This window comes from Convolutriloba macropyga, chromosome 15, assembly GCF_964194025.1.
Source record: "Convolutriloba macropyga chromosome 15, txConMacr16.3, whole genome shotgun sequence".
In the NCBI taxonomy this organism is placed as follows: domain Eukaryota; kingdom Metazoa; phylum Xenacoelomorpha; order Acoela; family Convolutidae; genus Convolutriloba; species Convolutriloba macropyga.
Genome location: NC_134482.1, coordinates 38151125 through 38167476, shown reverse-complemented (window position 1 = coordinate 38167476; position 16352 = coordinate 38151125). Strand labels below are relative to the sequence as shown.

General features: G+C 38.2%; 1 protein-coding gene across 1 annotated transcript in view; it reads left to right on the top strand.

The window, feature by feature from the left end:
- The window catches only part of LOC142353939 (ras-related protein Rab-18-B-like), a 476381-nt gene that overhangs the window by 412177 nt on the left and 47852 nt on the right, over positions 1-16352 (top strand). The gene's annotated exons all lie outside the window — the stretch shown is intronic.

The window sequence follows — 16352 nt, the reverse complement described above, 5'->3', positions numbered from 1 at the left end:
TAATATTGGACATTTTTTACACGTCTGGAAAAAATACGAACTAGACTTAGATTATGTTATTGAAGATTTTTGCAACCCAATTACTTATTTTGCGACTGCGTTGTATGCCACGGATTAGGGTAATTAATTTAGATGACATCCTTATGCGATAATACCAGCAAACTGCAGAACTGAAGGTTGCTTTTTGGGTTAAAATTTTACACTTGATCTCCAAATGGCATTATGGGCATGATAAAAAATTATATAGATCAATCTAAAAATTCATGAATTGCATCAAAAATGACAAATTCAGATTTTAATAGGATCAAATGGATATTCTTAAGGTTTTCAGTAGATTTTTTTAAGTTTCTCTATCACTGAAAAATTGCTGGCGAAAAAATAGAGACCAAAGGGTTTATAGTAAATTGATTTGTTGACGTAGGAAGCAAGTTTACTTGGTATCTGAAACAGTTGCTATTAAAAATTGAAAACCAGCAGATCCACTGGTAAATTTAAAGATCAGTGAGAGTTCATTTTTTGTATAAAAATTCGAACACCTGAAAAAGAGCCGATGTTAAAGAACAGCCACGGTCCAAAAGTCGTTCATTTATCATAAAAACATGACTGATAACTAAGTATTCGAATGGTGTTCAAAAGAGCTTATCTGGACCCGAATCATTGCCTGAAGTTTGCTTGCCCGATATTTTGCAGCCAGATTTCGACTCGACCAAAATTGTACACTATAAGCTTCAGCGCAACCCATTTTCATGACACTTGACTTTCCGCGACCCCAAATATCGAATCAGGAAAAAATGGATCAAGCTATTGTCAAATCATGAATCAACGATGAGTCTTTTTGCGAGTTTGTGTTTTGCCTCTTGTTCTCAAGCTCTCTTACCTTGTTAACTCCTAAAAAGTATTCAGTCAAACGCCTTCGAATTGTTAATATTGGAAAAAATGTTGGGTAAAATTTTCACATTGACTTTTTTTACAAAATTTTGGAAGCATAAAAGACTAAAGGCCATCTTCAGAAAAAAAACAAGGTTTTTGTGACAACAGAGAATCGCTTAACGTTTAACAAAGTTGCATCCAACCAAATGACATAACCATGTTTTCCTACTGATTTTGTTTAAATTTACTACTAAATTCACAAAATAATTTTGCTGATTTTTAAATAATTTATGTATAAGTAATTTGGCAATTTTTCTGCTGTTTCAATTGAAGTTTTTAGCAGCAATGTGCAATGTTGCAGTGTTTTTACGTAGCTGTTTCATAATTCACAGAGGTAACGAAAGAAATTTCTCTCTAAATCTTAGTTTCTTTCGACTATTAGTTTTTCTAGACTTAGAAAGATGACGATAATGGACAACAAAGTACATGACAATAATGGTGTCTTGGAATTTTAAAAAAAGTGAGGAGCGTTTTTATAATTAGATTACATGATTCGCCGTGCAATACATATTTTGCATCTAAATTTTACGCAAGAAACGCAAAAATTAAACGTTCAATTTGGCATCAAAACAATCGCTGTAAAATTAGGAAAAAGCAAACCAATACCGTAGTCCAGACCTGGAATTTTTAATGGCCATCTTCGACCGTTATAATACATTAAAAGAAAGTCCTGGATAGATATTTGGTATGAAAAGAAATTGTCAGGACTTAAAGTGAAGTCCTCGACTTTGGCTGGAACTAAAACAATCGTCCTCGAATTTGGCTAGACGATAAAACGTGTCCCAAATCTAGCTGGACAAAAAAGTTTGTCCTGGATTTTAGCTGGACATTAAAGCGTATCCTGGAACTTGGCAGGAAAATAAAACGTGGCGTGCAATTTGGCAGGACAATAAAGTTTTTTCCCTTTTTTGGCAAGACAATTATGCTCGCAACTGTAGCAGTGCCTTCTTTTAAACTTCCTTAAAAGTTAAGGACATGTAGCGCAATTGGTTAACCATTGGATACGGTTGAAGAACTTCAAGAAATCGAACCCAGTTGCCGAAGGAAAATATTAGTTTGATTCATTTTTGCATATGAAAAAAATGAGTGGACTTATAAAAAAGAATTTAGCTTTAACTGGGTCCTAGATCACGCAACTAAAATCTTTTTACCACCCTCCTCAGATTTTATAGAATTCTTCATAAGTCGAGGCTCCAACCTGAATATTTTACTGCAAAGACTAAATGTGCCAATTACGAGGCGCAAAAACTTGAAAAGTCAGTAAGTTTACTGCAGAGCAAATTGAAACATCCGAAATTGGTGAAAAAAAGCTTAAAAGATAATACTCATACAATTATACAAAAATAACAAATACTCACTGATTCCGTTTTAATAACATTTTCCTGGTTTTGAAAAACTAGAGATGATTAAAAATTTAAAACAGTTTTTGAGAGCAACAAAAGCAGAAATTTAAAACAAATTTTTATCCGTTAAACCTGCATTTTCAAAATATGTCCAATATATTCTGTAAAATGAAAGAACTGGCACGAAATGTCACCTGCATGTTGGTCTCTCGTTTTCTTTTCTTTGGTCCTCATTTTGTTTGCAAAAAGTTTGAAGCATCTCAATACGCGTCAGTAAAATTTCTCCTGTAGTTCTACGTCTGCTGCGAGTCTTCGGTTGCGACGATCTGTAAACATCTTCACGTGGTTCCTCATATAACCAAAAATTCCTGCCTTAGTAAAAATTGATTGGAATCCAGATATCTGATATCTGAAAAAATAGGAGAATAGCAAAAAAGTGGTTCCGCCATTCTTTGCGCACTTGAGATCTTTTTAATTCGGAAGTCAGGTGAAAAGTCATGTAATATATTATCGCGCGATTTACTTATTTTAGACTGATTGCATCTATAATTCGCAGTTAGGTTATCTATAATCCTCAATTGTGCCTAATTTAATCTCTCTTATTATTCTTATTCTCTCTTATTTCTAAAATCATCCCAGTTTCAGAATTAGCCTAATCGTTTATCAAGCTAAGGTATAGTCACTTCTGATCAATTGGAAACTGAACGCAGTAAGAAGGATTTGATTTTATCACTCGGTTGTTAAACTTTCCTTTTCCTAGATGTTCTGTTGCTTTAGGACCGTTATGAAGTTTTGTCTTGGGAATATTAGGAAAGAATTCAATTACAGCTAGAAAAAATTGTCATCTTCGTTTTTTAAATTTTACCCGCAGTTTTTTTGCTTAGATTTGCTGATTTGGAACTGTAAAAATAATTGGATTGAAACTGCCGACGGCGAACGATTGCTTCTCAATTCATGCAATTTGCTGTATCATTTTAAACTAATCTGATCGAACAAACAAAACAGCACTTTTACGGCTATCATAATTGATTACTCGTTGATTGGCTAGAAACTTTTTCTACTAGTGATTTTGTTAGAGGCATGGGGTATCACCACCTTTTTTCCATACAGCCACAACTTGAGTGTAAGTGAAAATCTAGACAGCAGGGCTTATTGCGGCTGAGCTTAACAACTCAGAAATCAAATTGAATAGCGCTTCAAGGCCATTTCAAGCCTTAAAGCTAGAATAGCGTGACAAGCGAAATTTAATGCTACATTCTATCGAAGCCAAACGGATTTGTTCATTTTGTTCAACATTTATATTAAGCAACTATTATTAGTACGTAATCGTCATATATGAAGTGAAACAGAAACTCAAACTTTAATTACGCAATTATTGCCACGTATTCAAGTGTTCACAATCGCACAAATTTAGCTCAAACGGAGCAAGAGATACCCAAATTGGTAAGCCAGATTCGATGAATTTTGCGATTTTCATACTAATTCAGAGAGTGCGGGGCACCGTATAAGGTATCCCGAACCCCAACTTCAGTGCATTCAGAGAATCTTACGACATAGTAATCTACAACCAATCAGAGATGCAATTTTGACATGTACGGCAGTATAAATAGAGCTTGAAAAACTACCAAAAATCAGTTGAAACTTGCGATTTTGGTTATATTAAACTGACATACAGTGCGTATTGAAGCACACTTTCTTGAGCGGTAAATTACTTGTTATCGTGTCTTGTTTCTGTAGATCATATTAGTGATTGTACAGTTTTAACTTAACTTTGACTTGTGAAAAGAGAATTAACTTTGATATTCTCAAAACTTTCTTTCTGAGGAACGAAGTTCCTAAGTAAGAGAAACTTTGTGCAAAGCATAAAGTCAGTTTCTCTTACTGGCTTTAACGAAGCCTACTCTAGTTCAACATTGGTGTTACTGAAACCAATAGAGAGACTTGCTAACATTAAAGTTAGAAAATTATTATTATTGTCAGATTTCCAACTGGTAAGACCTACCGTTTTACAACTGCTAACTGTAGCAGGTTGAAACTTTGCATAATTATAGCCAAGTTATAGGGCTACAATTTGTAGGAACGGGAATTCCTAAATTCGGTTTATAACTTGTGTTATTGACCAAAACTCAAGCAAAAAATTTGATTGTTTCAATTTGAATTATTTTGTTATTCTGAGAGAAACAAGTTTGTTATTCAGCAAAGCTGAGCGATTAGTTATCAAGAGTGATAGAGCAACAAGTAATGCAACGGTAATCTACAGTATAGCGGATAATACAGTTCACAAAAGTTAACTGCAAAAAACACAATATCCGGACAGATTTGAAACCGCTGAAACGAACTGGGCGGTGTAAAGTTTTCCTTGACTTTGATAGGAGAGCAGCCGTTACATTTGGTCCGCCGACCCGGACAGTGGAAGGCAAACTGCTGTCCAATCTGATGAAGAGAGTGCCGAAGGCACCCCCCAAAGAGAATCAAACAAATCAACAGCGCAACGCCAGTGAGGCAGAGCGAAAGTTGCGAGTGCACTTCACAAATTACATTGAAGAACTAACCTCGCTTAAAAGGAGCAAGCAAAGCAAAAGGCAATCAGGCAATCCAAACACAATCAGCAGAGAGGAGCTTCAATCAACAGCTCAAAGGTACGACAAGAAGCTCCAAGATTTACGGGAAGAAGTCAACACCAAAACAGGGATTGGCTACAAAATAATTGAAGATTCAGATCGACCCAACAAACTAAAGGTCCTCTACCAACAGACTGTTCACCTCCTAGAGGAAAAAATACCCAAGCAACTGCAGCGTCGAAACAAGCTTGTGCCCTACCAAGCAAATTTCGTTGAAGAACATCTGAAAGAAGCAAGGAAGTGCAAAGCAAGTTTGGACTATCATTGGCTTGCATATATAAGCAAAGGCACGCAACCAGCAATGAATGCAGAGCAAAGCAACACAGCTCAAGCAGTGAATGACAGCGAGAGCAACAACAACTACCCAACGGACAACCCAGTTGCTCAAACAGTGCAAAATGGAGCAATAGCAAGTGGCCAAGAGACGGAGAATGTTTCGGAAACATCTTCAGCAAAGCAAAGGCGCGAGGAAAGGATGAAGAAGTTTGATATCGAGTTCGAAACCAAGATGCGACTGGAACAGGCACGGTTCGAGCGGAGGAAGCTAGAGCTAGAAATGCAAATGAAGGAACTGGAAACCAAGCATCAACTGCTGGAGGAAGAGCGTGAGCTAGAGCGCAAAGTGAAGAGAACAGCATTAGAGAACGATGATGCTCGTTCCCAATCAACTGGTGCTCGAGACAAATCGCCTTTCAACTGGACCCCCAAGAAAAGAGATGTCTCTGACTGGGCCAGCAGAATCGACAACCTTCTAACACCAGATCGATCAACAGCTCGCTTCGAAGTAACCCCTGAAGTGAACAGGCAAAGTCACTTCTCACGATATCGCAGTTCACGAGACCGATCCTCAAGTGTTGAAGACCGAGACGTTTCCCCCAGAGCTGGTCTATTACGATACAACACTGGCTATTCAGGTAGTAGTAGCCTACCAAAGCTGAAGTTGAACAACTTCGACGGGAACCCTCTCGAATGGCCGGAGTGGTCTAGTATGTTCATTGCTACAGTGGATCAACGACCAATACCAGACTCAGAGAAGATGAGCCATCTGAAGACTCTACTGACAGGCAAGGCAAGGTCAGCAATCTCTGGAATGGGCTATTCTGGACAGTTCTATGGTGCTGCATGGAGCATTCTGGAGAGGAAATTTGGAAGGCCTCATGTGATCATTGATGCACAACTGGAGAGTCTTCGCAAAGCAAGTCAGGTGAAACCACACGACTCAACAGGTCTGATCAGTTTCTCAGTTTTTGTTTCGAACTTTGTGAATGTGCTCAAAGAGTACAAGCAGATTGGTGATCTGCAATCAAGCTCGACACTCTATATGGCAGTAGATAAACTACCCCAAGTTCTCAAAGAGAAGTGGTGGTTCTATGTTGATGATAAAGATGAAGATTGGCCTGATCTGATTTTGTTTGAAAAATGGCTATCAAGGATAGCATTCGTGCACGAAGGGTTTTCAGCTTTCAAGGGAGAGCGAAGAGAAGAAGACCGAAGAAGCACAAATAGAGACAAACGGTTCTCGAAAACATCGAACTTCAGTGCAAGTTCGAACGTGAAAGAGACGAAGCAAACGCAAAGTGATCACTGTCCGCTAGCTGATGGCACTCATAAAATATGGAATTGTCCACTATTCAGGAACATGAGTGTGAATGATCGATACGCAGCAGTGAGGAAGCAACGCTTATGTTACGGATGTCTAGGCAAAGGACATGCAATCAAAGATTGTAAAGTCAATGCGTGCGGCATCAATGGATGCATCAAGAAGCACAACCGATTGCTACACTCAGAAAACCAAATGGACGAGGGCAATCACGCAGTCAACGTAAGCGCGGCAACAATCAACCAGAGTAACGAAGTTACTAGCTTTCTTCAGATAGTTCCTGTCTCAATACAGAGCGGCGGCAACAGGCTGAACACATATGCTTTCCTCGATAGTGGATAAACGGTTTCATTCATCGACCAAAGTGTGCAAGAGAGGTTACGAGCCCAAGGCACCGATGTGACGCTCAACATAGCTGGCATACACGGGACAAAGGATCTGAAGACAGAAAAGGTTCCTCTCAAAATAAAGGGACTACATTCAAAGGTGCATTCAATCGAGGCGTTTGCACACCCGTCAATCTCCTTGGGAAACACAAACTACAACTACAACAACCTGAAGCAAAGCTTCAATCACTTGAGTGTTTTACCCAACAAAAGCTTCAACTTGATGGAAGTTGGCATCATCCTTGGTCAAGATGCTTATGAGCTACAACGCCCATTGGACTATAAGATAGGAACACGAAGTGAACCTTTCGCCGTTTTAACAGAGCTAGGATGGGTAGTCAGTGCACCCATGACGGGCAAAAGAAGACAAAATGTTTGTCATTTCGCCTTCACAGAAGATGTGAAAGTGGCTGAGAATATCCAAACCTGGTGGGACATAGAAACCTATGCTTCCAAAATCAACGTCGTCAGTCAGTCAAAGAAGGAACTGCAGGCCCAAAAGATGCTAGAGAGTACGACAAAGTTCACAGGCGAGCGGTACGAAGTGGGAATGCTGTGGAGTGAACCAGAGCCAAACCTACCGAACAACTACAGCTCAGCCTTGGGTCAGCTTTACTCAGTGAAGCGAAGATTTCAAAGAGACCCAAACTTGAAGAGTTTGTATCAACAGTCAATAGATACAGATGTAGAAAAAAGATTCGTAAAGATATTGGACGAGTCCGAAGTGAAAGGCACCTTCGGGAAAGAATGGTATTTGCCACACCATCAAGTGCTAAACCCGAACAAGCCTGGCAAAGTAAGACGTGTTTGCAATGCTGCCTCAAAGTACAAAGAAGTATGCCTGAATGATAAGCTACTAGCAGGACCTGATCTGCTACATGGTTTGATTGGAACAATATTCAGATTCCGTGAAGGACCAATAGCCCTGACAGCTGACATCGAATCGATGTTTCTACAAGTGCAAGTTCCCGAACAGGATAGAAGTTGCTTGAGGTTTTTATGGCGTCCAAGAACTAACGAACCTGTTCAGATATACGAATACCAGCGTCACGTATTTGGAGCTAAGAGTTCTCCAACTTGTGCAAACTATGCTCTCAAGCGAGTGGGACTGGACAACGAAAAAGAGTATCCAATAGCAACCAAGGCAATACACAACAACTTCTACATGGACGATTTCATCAAATCAGTAGAAACCCCGGAAGAAGCAATTGAAGTTTTCAACCAACTACAACCTCTTCTCTCACAACATGGATTTGAACTGAAGAAGTGGATAGGCAACAATGATGCAGTTACCGAAGCAATCCCAGAAGACTTGAAGTCAATCAGCAACACGAAGCAAGTCGAAGTGGAACCCATTACGGAGGGATCTTCAGTGCTAGGACTACAATGGACCGTTACTGATGACAGTCTTCAAGTATGCAGAGGTACAAACAAGGAAGTTGAAGCACCTATAACCCAGAGGAAGATTCTGTCACTGGTATCTTCAGTGTTCGACCCGATCGGATTGTTTGCTCCGTTCAGTGTTCACATGAGACGACTTCTGAAAGGCATCTGGACTAAGAATGGACAACATTGGGACAACGAAGTGGAGCCTAGTGAAGAAGAAGAATTCCTGAGATGGAAAGAACAACTTCCAATAGTGGCTGAAACCAGCATCGATAGAAGATACTTCAACAGAGAGAGGGATAAAACCGAACTTCATGTGTTTGCTGACGCATCTGAAGACACCATGTGTGCAGTGGCCTATCTACGTTCACAACCAAAAGAATACTCAGCTGACTTAGCATTTGTCATTGGAAAATGCAGAGTGGCACCGATGAGGCATCTTTCAATACCACGATTGGAGTTGCAAGCGGCAGTCATGGCAGTGAGGTTGAAAGAACAGATAGTCAAGGAACATGAAATGAGGATAAATAGTTGCAGTTTTTGGTCAGACTCAACTACGGTATTGCAGTGGATACACAGTTCCCATCGTAAACAACAAGTGTTTGTAGCCAATCGAGTAGCTGAGATACTAGACACAACTGATGTTTCACAGTGGAAACATGTCAGCGGTATCAACAACCCAGCGGACATTGGCACCAGAGCAATCAACATTGAGGAACTCAAGAGAAGTGAGTGGCTCACTGGGCCGGCCTGGTTGAAGCGACCAGAAAGCGAATGGCCCCAGCAGGTGAACCTCATATTTGCCTCAGATGAAGAGAATATACCCTCGTCAGTCTTCATGATACAGGCTGAAGAGAAGAAAGCTGCTATCCAGTGGGAACGATTCAGTAATTTTAATAGACTAGTAAATACAGTGGTATACGTACAGCGAGCATTGAACAAAGACAAACCTGCAACACTCGTGGTCAACTTTGAAGAAAGAGAAAAAGCAAAAGCAACAATCTTCAAGTTACTACAACAAGAACAGTTTGGTGAAGAGATGAAATCTCTCAAAGCGGAAAAAGAAATTCCAAAAGTCAGCAAAATTCTACAATTCTCCCCCTTCCTGGATGAAGAAGGACTTATTCGAGCCAAAGGCAGAATAGGCAAAAATCAGTTGGACTTCAATGCAAAGCATCCAATTCTGCTACATTGGAAACATCATGCGGTTGAATTATTCTTGCGAAACGAGCACAAGGACAATCAACACGAGGGCACTGAGCTTGTAAGAAACATTGTTCAGCAGAAGATTTGGATCCTAGGCATGCGGAACGCGTTAAGGTCAATCAAGAACAAGTGCGTTACCTGCAGAAAAGGCAGAGCACAAACGATAGCACCAGTCATGGCAGATCTACCCGAAGAGCGGTTAGATGCTTCAACAGCCTTTACAAATGTTGGAGTTGACTACTTTGGCCCTTTCATTGTGAAGATTGGGCGAAGAAACGAAAAGCGATGGTGTTGTCTCTTTACTTGTCTAACTATGAGAGCGGTGCATATAGAAGTGGTACCCAAGTTGGACACAGATAGTTGTCTCAATGCAATAATGAGATTTATTGCTCGAAGAGGCAAGCCGGAGACGATCATCAGTGACAACGGGACAAACTTTGTTGGAGCTGAAAAAGAGTTTGCAGAATACGTTGCGGCATGGAACAAAGAAGGGATCGAAGAACATCTAATTCAACGAGGGATCAGATGGAAGTTCAACCCACCCGCAGCACCTCACTTTGGAGGGGTATGGGAGCGGTCGGTGAGAAGTTGCAAGAAAGCAATGTATGCAGTGTTAGGGAACAAATCAGTCACCGAGGAAGTTCTTTCAACAACGATGTGTATCGTTGAGCAGACTTTGAATGCGAGACCTTTGACTCCAGTCAGTTCAGATGTTAATGACTTGGAGGCATTGACCCCCAATCACTTCTTGCTTGGCAACAGGAACGTTTGCTTACCCTACCTACCATGCGCGGAGGAATTTGTCGATCATCGAAAGCTCTTTCGACAAACTCAAGCCTATGCAAATCTCATATGGGACAGATTTCGGAAAGAATATCTGCCAACTCTGAATAATCGGCAAAAATGGCGATCTACGGCGAACGAAACCCTTAAAGAAGGCGATCTCGTTTGGTTGATCGAAGACAGCGATAAGCGTGGATATTACAATCTAGGTCGAGTTACAGAGACCATCGATGGATCTGACGGTGTGATTCGATCGGCGATAGTTCGAACAAACGACGGAGTGTACAAGAGACCAGTAGTGAAGCTCGCCCCAGTACTAACTGGAAAAGATGTTTTCGCGATGGAAAACAGGGCCGGCGATATTGCGGCCGAGCTTAACAACTCAGAAATCAAATTGAATAGCGCTTCAAGGCCATTTCAAGCCTTAAAGCTAGAATAGCGTGACAAGCGAAATTTAATGCTACATTCTATCGAAGCCAAACGGATTTGTTCATTTTGTTCAACATTTATATTTAGCAACTATTATTAGTACGTAATCGTCATATATGAAGTGAAACAGAAACTCAAACTTTAATTACGCAATTATTGCCACGTATTCAAGTGTTCACAATCGCACAAATTTAGCTCAAACGGAGCAAGAGATACCCAACTTGGTAAGCCAGATTCGATGAATTTTGCGATTTTCATACTAATTCAGAGAGTGCGGGGCACCGTATAAGGTATCCCGAACCCCAACTTCAGTGCATTCAGAGAATCTTACGACATAGTAATCTACAACCAATCAGAGATGCAATTTTGACATGTACGGCAGCATAAATAGAGCTTGAAAAACTACCAAAAATCAGTTGAAACTTGCGATTTTGGTTATATTAAACTGACATACAGTGCGTATTGAAGCACACTTTCTTGAGCGGTAAATTACTTGTTATCGTGTCTTGTTTCTGTAGATCATATTAGTGATTGTACAGTTTTAACTTAACTTTGACTTGTGAAAAGAGAATTAACTTTGATATTCTCAAAACTTTCTTTCTGAGGAACGAAGTTCCTAAGTAAGAGAAACTTTGTGCAAAGCATAAAGTCAGTTTCTCTTACTGGCTTTAACGAAGCCTACTCTAGTTCAACATTGGTGTTACTGAAACCAATAGAGAGACTTGCTAACATTAAAGTTGGAAAATTATTATTATTGTCAGATTTCCAACTGGTAAGACCTACCGTTTTACAACTGCTAACTGTAGCAGGTTGAAATTTTGCATAGTTATAGCCAAGTTATAGGGCTACAATTTGTAGGAACGGGAATTTCTAAATTCGGTTTATAACTTGAGTTATTGACCAAAACTCAAGCAAAAAATTTGATTGTTTCAATTTGAATTATTTTGTTATTCTGAGAGAAACAAGTTTGTTATTCAGCAAAGCTGAGAGATTAGTTATCAAGAGTGATAGAGCAACAAGTAATGCAGTGGTAATCTACAGTATAGCGGATAATACAGTTCACAAAAGTTAACTGCAAAAAACACAATATCCGGACAGATTTGAAACCGCTGAAATGAACTGGGCGGTGTAAAGTTTTCCTTGACTTTGATAGGAGAGCAGCCGTTACAGGGCTGTATATAAGGATTTGGGCCTCATTATTTCGGCCTCAAACGGGGAAATTTTCTTTAAGGCCTGCATCTTTCTGGCAAAAACTAAAATTTTTTGCGTAGAACTTGCTTCTTTTGAAGCAAAAGACATTAAGAAATTGTGGTTATCTGTAATCGTATTTTAATTAGAGAAGGCAGGTGATAGTCGAAGTCTTAATGGCGCCGAAGCTAAAGACAGATTTGTGATGAATGTAATTTCTTGTGCTCATAGAAGCAAGAGTTGTGATTGAGTTTGAATTGGTGACTTTTATGACGTTCTGGACAATCTAATGATGACTTGAGTTTATTGAAGTTCGTTTTGATTCTGGATTAATTCTGTATTGACTTAATTATTTGATTTGAGTTTAATTATTGCTTGTGTGCGTTTTGATAAAAAATGTTGTGTCTTGAATACGAAAACCTTGCTTAAAGACAAAAATTACTCGCGCTAAGTAAAGAGAGAGAGAGAGAGAGAGAGAGAGAGAGAGAGAGAGAGAGAGAGAGAGATGGTGGGTTCTTTCCACTAGGTAGAGGGAGATGGTGAGTTCGATCCCCGTAGGGAACTTTGTTTTTGCACTTGGCCTAAGTCTGACCATTGTAACATCAGACGGAACGCAAGTCTGACAATTCAAAAAAATGACATGAATCAGTCTATGACTCAGTAATGATGAGGAATTGCAATTATTCTGTCCCAGTACTGAAACTCAGTTGGAGTTAGGTACGGGTGTTATTTAAAAAGTTTTGTATTTGCGCGTTAGTTGTAATTTGGAAATTGCGGTGAAACCATATGAATAGAAAATTTTGCGTTTAAACGCAATATGGGAGAGTTTATCAAAAATTATTGAAAGAAATTTCTTCAATGTCACTATATGAGCTTCTTGACTCAAAGAAACGATCATTTTAAAAAGTAGTTAAAATCTTTTGCGTATTCTTTGATCAGTTGTTATATTTCTTAACAGTTCTATTGTTTTTTTAACCACAATAAAATTTTTGTGCTTGCCCTGAAATTGGTTACAGAGCAATTAGGCGCTGAATCAGTCTGTTTCTGTTTTTTTTAGTCTGTTTCTTTTTTTTCTGTTTTTTTTAAGATATTCTGTTTTTCTTTTGAATGGCCAGTAATCTGTTCAAGTCACAATTTACCCTGCCAGTCTAATTTTTGAGTAAAATTTCTTTCATGAAAAATGTTGAACATAACTCCCGCCAACAAGGTTTGTTTTATATGCGATTCGAACTTCTGCGTGGGTACTTGTGACAATTAATTTGCATAGCAAATCGTAACCACTGCGCTAAATGGGCTTTGTGGTAATTGCCTACAAACCAGCTTAAGTATAAATAGTGTGTATACTACTGTAGTAACCAACAGTTAAAACAAAAGTATGACTATATTCAACCCAGATATTTTTGGAATATGAGTACTTTTCAAACTATACAAGATAAGTTTAGCCCGGTCGAACTCTATGACCGCAATATATTCATAATGAAGAAATACCGCATATAAAGAAACTTGAAAACTTCTGAAAATACAATTTTTCAGAACTGAGTTAAGTCTTTAAATGTGATGGCTTAGCGCTGAAAAGCTCTGAGACCCAAGTCCGGGTCGTCGATATACAACAAATTCAGGAGTAAGTTTGTTTCTAAAGATTTATTGTATAAGGCTTATCATTATCAACGAGCCCACTAGAAGTTTTCTCCAAAATCAAGAGACTTTCAGTAGACTAAGGCCGATATACCTTGGAGTTTGGCATGCACAGTAAAATATAGATCTGAAAAAATCTTCTCTTTATCAATGTGTCCATTATTGAAAAGTAAAAAACTTCTATGTCAGTCCTTTTTATACAGACTCTAACCCACTTCCTGTTTTGTTGTTAGAATTGGAACCTCTGGTGAAAGTTTTATTTCCCAGGATGCGGATTCTTATTGCGATTTAAAATGGTTTGCTAGACTCGCAATATGCGATTCTAGCAATTCATTTTGAATTTTGTGATTGTGTTTACGACAATATAATTGATCAGAGTTGTATATCATCTGAAGACCCAAGTCATTAAAAACTTTTATCCGATTTTTGATTCTAGTCGGTCGGTAATCATTTTAAAAAGTAGTTAAAATCTTTTGCGTATTTTTTGATCAGTTGTTATATTTCTTAACAGTTCTGTTGTTTTTTTAACCACAATAAAATTTTTGTGCTTCCCCTGAAGTTGGTTACAGAGCAAATAGGCGCTGAATCAGTCTGTTTCTGTTTTTTTAGTCTGTTTCTTTTTTTTCTGTTTTTTTTTAAGATATTCTGTTTTTCTTTTGAATGGCCAGTAATCTGTTCAAGTCACAATTTACCCTGACAGTCTAATTTTTGAGTAAAATTTCTTTCTTGAAAAATGTTGAACATAACTCCCGCCAACAAGGTTTGTTTTATATGCGATTCGAACTTCTGCGTGGGTACTTGTGACATTTAATTTGCTTAGCAAATCGTAACCACTGCGCTAAATGGGCTTTGTGGTAATTGACTACAAACCAGCTTAAGTATAAATAGTGTGTATACTACTGTAATAACCAACAGTTAAAACAAAAATATGACTATATTCAGCCCAGATATTTTTGGAATATGAGTACTTTTCAAACTATACAAGATAAGTTTAGCCCAGTCGAACTCTATGACCGCAATATATTCATAATGAAGAAATACCGCATATAAAGAAACTTAAAAACTTCTGAAAATACAATTTTTCAAAACTGAGTTAAGTCTTGAAATGTGCTGGCTCAGTGCTGAAAAGCTCTAAGACTCAAGTCCGGGTCGTCGATTTACAACAAATTGAGGAGTAAGTTTTTTTCTAAAGATTTAATGTATAAGGCTCATCATTATCAAGGAGCCCACTAGAAGTTTTCTCCAAAATCAAGAGACTTTCAGTAGACTAAGGCCAATATACTTTGGAGTTTGGCATGCACAATAAAATATAGATCTGAAAAAATCTTCTCTTTATCAATGTGTCCATTCTTGAAAAGTAAAAAACTTCTATGTCAGTCATTTAATACAGACTCTAACCCACTTCCTGTTTTGTTGTTAGAATTGGAACCTCTGGTGAAAGTTTTATTTCCCAGGATGCGGATTCTTATTGCGATTTAAAATGGTTTGCTAGACTCGCAATATGCGATTCTAGCAATTCATTTTGAATTTTGTGATTGTGTTTACGACAATATAATTGATCAGAGTTGTATATCATCTGAAGACCCAAGTCATTAAAAACTTTTATCCGATTTTTGATTCTAGTCTGTCGGTAATCATTTTAAAAAGTAGTTAAAATCTTTTGCGTATTTTTTGATCAGTTGTTATATTTCTTAAGAGTTCTGTTGTTTTTTTAACCACAATAAAATTTTTGTGCTTCCCCTGAAGTTGGTTACAGAGCAAATAGGCGCTGAATCAGTCTGTTTCTGTTTTTTTAGTCTGTTTCTTTTTTTTCTGTTTTTTTTAAGATATTCTGTTTTTCTTTTGAATGGCCAGTAATCTGTTCAAGTCACAATTTACCCTGACAGTCTAATTTTTGAGTAAAATTTCTTTCTTGAAAAATGTTGAACATAACTCCCGCCAACAAGGTTTGTTTTATATGCGATTCGAACTTCTGCGTGGGTACTTGTGACATTTAATTTGCTTAGCAAATCGTAACCACTGCGCTAAATGGGCTTTGTGGTAATTGACTACAAACCAGCTTAAGTATAAATAGTGTGTATACTACTGTAATAACCAACAGTTAAAACAAAAATATGACTATATTCAGCCCAGATATTTTTGGAATATGAGTACTTTTCAAACTATACAAGATAAGTTTAGCCCAGTCGAACTCTACGACCGCAATATATTCATAATGAAGAAATACCGCATATAAAGAAACTTAAAAACTTCTGAAAATACAATTTTTCAAAACTGAGTTAAGTCTTGAAATGTGCTGGCTCAGTGCTGAAAAGCTCTAAGACTCAAGTCCGGGTCGTCGATTTACAACAAATTGAGGAGTAAGTTTTTTTCTAAAGATTTAATGTATAAGGCTCATCATTATCAAGGAGCCCACTAGAAGTTTTCTCCAAAATCAAGAGACTTTCAGTAGACTAAGGCCAATATACTTTGGAGTTTGGCATGCACAGTAAAATATAGATCTGAAAAAATCTTCTCTTTATCAATGTGTCCATTCTTGAAAAGTAAAAAACTTCTATGTCAGTCATTTAATACAGACTCTAACCCACTTCCTGTTTTGTTGTTAGAATTGGACCCTCTGGTGAAACTTTTATTTCCCAGTTTGCGGATTCTGATTGCAATTTAAAATGGTTTGCTAGACTCGCAATGTGCGATTCTAGCAATTCATTTTGAATTTTGGGATTATGATTACGACAATAAAATAGATCAGAGTTGTATATCTGAAGACACAAGTCATTAAAAACTTTTGTCCGATTTTCGATTCTAGTGGGTCGGTAATACCGCAATTTCTGCATGTTAAACTCCA